We start from the raw sequence: 4925 nt of genomic DNA, 5'->3' as shown, positions 1-4925 counted from the left end.
GATGAAATGTTTGTTCAAAGTTAACTCTATTGGGTTCGTTTTATCCGATTGATTGCATCCTACCCTGAAGCATCGAAACTAAAGTCGAAGGGTCACAACTGAATCCTTTGAAAACACCCGAAAGTTTACATTGTAAAAGAATTCAATTTATCCACTGAAAAAAAATCAAATAAAATAGAAAAAAATCTGGGCACTAAAACAATAAGGTAGCGCTTTAATTTTTCCGCAATTCATCAGAACCGATGCGACGTCAAAAGAATGAAAAGTAAAACCGACTTTTGGTATTACGTTGGTACAAAGCTCTTCACAATAAATCCCTTGGGGAGAGGTGCAGAAGGAACAGAGGGGGGGGGAGGGAGAGCTTGCAATGTTTGTGCTTTCACCGCATCTTTGGTTTGTTTACGTCTTCAAAGCTCCTTGGAAGCTTTCGCTCAGCGCTAAGACGTCCCTAGACGTGGGGACCGGCGGAAAAATCAACTCAACTGATCCCCGTGTTGAGCTTTCACGGAATTCTCAACTGGACAGCATCAGTCGGAGGATAAAAGGGAAAAAATCACGATTTTTCAACAATATTATGAAATCTCGATTTAAATTGGCTATCTGGACATTTGTCGAGCTTTTTCCTATATATGATGATGATATCCTCCTATTTTCTGCTCGAAGAAAATAAAATAGTAAAGACTGTGTCGTAATCCGCCCATAGTAAACGTTACCATAGTTTTGTAGGTATTACTATGGACATGGTAATGGCCACCATGGAACATCCTAATGATTACTATGGGGCATAGTAAGCTTCCCAATGATGATAGGTACTATATTACATAAAGTGTCCTAGAACACATAATGAAATTATTCTGAATAATTAAATACCATCAACGAATAAAACAGGAGTAGATCAATATTAGACACAGAAATATCATCAATTTAAGACCGAGAATTCTCTTGTTGTAAGAATCATGGAAGAGAGAAATTATGTTTTTGAATGAAATGGATTTATTCAGAGTTTCTAATAAATCCCATTAAAACCTAAATTAAATTTGCAGTTGCATTTTTATTCATACTAAATGAAATGCTTTCTTATTATAGAATTGGCCGCCTCTTAAATAATGATACATCTATCCTGCGGAATGAGGGGAGGCAAAACTAGAGGAGAGGAGGATGGAGATAGGGAGAAACGAGGATGCATTATGCATGAAACCAGAAACAGGACGATATCGATATTGGATGTACCCACGTTTGGTGGATGTACTAGTTTTTCCACAGTGATTTCATGTGCATAACCGATTCGCATAACTCACACATGAGTGCTGAATCGAATACATTTTCCAAGCGTGCGTGTGTAATCTACGGATAATCCTGATATTCAATAATTTTTTTTCGGGAGTTTATCACTGCCGTCTTATTTTGGAAAATCCGTTGATGCGAATGCAAATGCTCATTGACTCGTGCATCTGCGATAACGTTTGCATTATTGGAAAATGGAGAGATGCGGTATATTGGTAATTGTGAGGGCAACGAGGGGCTGCTGTGTGTGACTAGATAAATCAGACGGCGATGAATAATTGAAAAATCGGATGATGTTAGTGGAGTTGTAAAAATTATAACAGTCATATCAATGGAATGCGAAAAAGTGAGGAAATTTCAGCTGCTGTATTTTGTTTATTCTGTCCCCAGCATGATAGATATTTAATTATTCAGACGGGAAAAATACAGGAAATTCTGACGTCCTGAAAACTTCATATTCTGCTTCATATAATTTTCCGCCAGCCGTGGTAAAGCTGCTTAAGGGATTTCCGGTGGTTCAAGATTCCGCTGGCATTGATTAATAAAGGCACAGCATCCGTATACAGTTGAAATTTCTCCTTGCGAAGTACCCACGTGATCATTTCCCATTTTCAGAATGAAGCCTTTGAATATCTTCGATATTATAACGCCTTGGGGAGGCACGAAATTTCTTCAACTCCGAATAATAAATGAGGAGATGCATATTTTGAAAAGTGAATTCATCAGTAATACCTCCATTCCGTCATTTCTCTGTGTTTGATCAAGCTCACAAATGCAGGGATAAAGTGATGAAATTGTATAATGCAGGACGGGGGAAAATTCAAAATAATTTTCGCCCGATCCATGATGATATTCGTATTTGATGCACCATCGGGCTGATCCATAACCATCCGTGTATATTCCACCTGACCCTTTCCTATATCCATGCTTTTTTTTTCCATCCCTTCTCCATTGTTCCGGTGCATTTTTCAAACAACTGCGGCTGTACACCTCACCGATACTCGTCAAACGCACGAATTTATCGATCAACATGAACGAGAGGGATGTATAGCGGTAGAAAATATTGTAAATTCCGAAAATTATTAAATGGAAGTGTATTTTTCGTGAAAATATATGGACTTGGAGTGATGCTTGGTAATTTTCGTTTTTGTGAAAATTCGCTGGGCATTGAGGGCTTTTTAGGGTTAAGAGGTCATTTGGCATTACGAAGGAACAATGGCAGATGCCAGCGCAATGTTTCCCCGGAGTGCGTTCTTTATTGTCCCAGTTGAAGTGGGTTTTGCTCGTGGTTCGCTATAGCGCACAAGTGCCACAAGCATTTCACATTCGATAACTTCTGCATCTGAAGGTACAAAAGACCCACGAAAATTAATTCACAGCTGACTGCCCTTGGAAATAATTTACTAAATGACTTGGAGGAAAAATTTCAAATGTGGGAGGCAAACCCTTGGTACAATTGTCTCCGAGGTAGTCAGTTATTTCCACCTGTTCCCTCAGTTAATGAAATCGTTGAACAACTCGAATGTCTTCATTATTTCCGGAAATTGTAATCATCAGGTATCAGTGGACGAGACGGACAATAGGGTTCACTCAAAACTCCTGGCAAGAATTCTGAGAGGTTTTTAATTCAGTTGGAAAATTATCTTTGCTCGACTCTTTTTTTCACCCCTTATCTTCCAGTCTTTGAGCAACCATCTCTTTCGTTATTTTTTTTCCTCTCTACTCCTTCCTCTCAACTCCTTTTTTTCATTTTCCAACTTAACACCATTCCTGGCACAACTCCAATCTACTTTATAAGCCCAATACGCCTGGATTTTACCATCACCACGCCCTCAACTTCATTTTGCATTTCAGATTAATTTTTTTCTATTTTTTTTTCTCAGTTGGTAAAATCCGAATATTTTAGTATTAATCAAGTGTATTTTATGGGTATTTTAATTCGACGATGATTCTTTTGTATCAGGTTGCATCGGGTTGTAGCAAGCCCTCTTAAGTGTAATATAAGGGTCAGGCACTGAGTGTCAGAATATAAGGGTCAAAAAGTGCTCTCCCACCAAAAACTTGAAATTTCATAACCATTTTTTCCCTACATCCGATTCAATGTCTCTCGCATGAGATTTATCATAATATCACCGATGAAATTTCAAAAAATTTCAAACAGTGTAAAATATACTCAATTCAAGTAAATTCGCTGACCAATTCTCTGTTCCAGGTCAATAAATAAAAATATTTAACGTCATCAATTAGAGTACAACATTTTCAGCAAAAATGATTGGGAAAATGTTTTGAATTTTTGACATACAAAAGATAAATGAGGACATAAAAGAGGACACGAGTGCACACAGCGGTGTTGTCAAAACGTCAACCAAACTGGTCGTTGTAATAAATGAGCTCTGGGGGAATCTATCGACGGGCCAATGAATTATCGAAGTATCGGAAGTTGTTAAATTGGAGAGAGGATCAAATGCAATTTGTTTTGACGTAAAATGTGACTCCACTCGGCTAAAGCGTTTATCCGATTTAAAAGTCCGATAATAAGAGGGACCAGTGTACCATGAATTTCGCAGGCTAATTGATGATTAATTAATTGGATGATCATTAATTCAATCAGAGGTGAAATCATAACGAAATTAACACCAGCCGGGGGCTAATTTTTCCGAAGTTTAACGATCGATGAACTGTAAAATGGAGATTTCAACATAAAATCACATTTTCATGGAATTATCGTTTTTTTTTCTTTGATCAAACGAAAAATTCTTGGTATTGTGATGCATTTTTGTGTGAAACCCATATCTCCATAAAATAGTCCGGATTTTGACTTTGTAAAAAAAATTTAAAAAAGCATTTGTATATATTGAAATCCAATTATCGAATTAATCGACAGCGTGGCTCGCGATGCACGAAATCTATTTATCAATGAACAATATTCGAATATTCATGTTGACTGAATAATACAGTCACGCTCGTTGGTAACTATCCATATAAACACTGATGGGAAAAGGGAATGGGACCGATTCGATGGTCTCGTTTCATATAAAATTCCGGGTAATTTTGGGGGAACCAGAAACCTTTTGGAAATTTACGGAGCACTAAAATATCTCAGTTCACTTCCCTGATTCCAATTAATTTCGTGGATACAGGCTAATTGAATTTTCAAAAAAAAAAAAAAACTAGAGGCAAAGTTCAAACAGTCCCTCAAGTAATAAAAATGCAATTGCATTTTGAAACGGGAAATGTACTAATGGATTTTTTAACTATTAACAGACATGCATTTACAACATTTCGTGAGAGAGTACACTGATAGAAAAAATTATTTTTAATCAGATATTTCTTTATTGGAACAAGAGTTATATACTTGAACCAATTTCAAATGAATAAGATCTTACGGTGGATATCAATTATTTCTTTTTGAGATACACGAAATCGGCCGCGCGTTTGTTCATTTTGGGAACAAATGCCATCATCTACTTTACGAAAAATTCGACTAAACGACACTTTGTCTATTCGCGTTTAGTATTCTCTTAATTTTCCCACGCCAATTGCACCTATTATTCAACATCGTGTGACCCGCAGCCATAAGCGACGGAAAAATGAGGAAATTATGAATGAAAAAAGAATAGGCCGTGACTATTCGCACCATT

Source organism: Diachasma alloeum, unplaced genomic scaffold (genome assembly GCF_001412515.2).
Source record: "Diachasma alloeum isolate Michigan unplaced genomic scaffold, Dall2.0 Dall_scaffold_00622, whole genome shotgun sequence".
Taxonomy (NCBI): Eukaryota; Metazoa; Arthropoda; class Insecta; order Hymenoptera; family Braconidae; genus Diachasma; species Diachasma alloeum.
The sequence above is the reverse complement of the archived record's forward strand: the minus strand, read 5'-3'. Positions refer to the sequence as shown.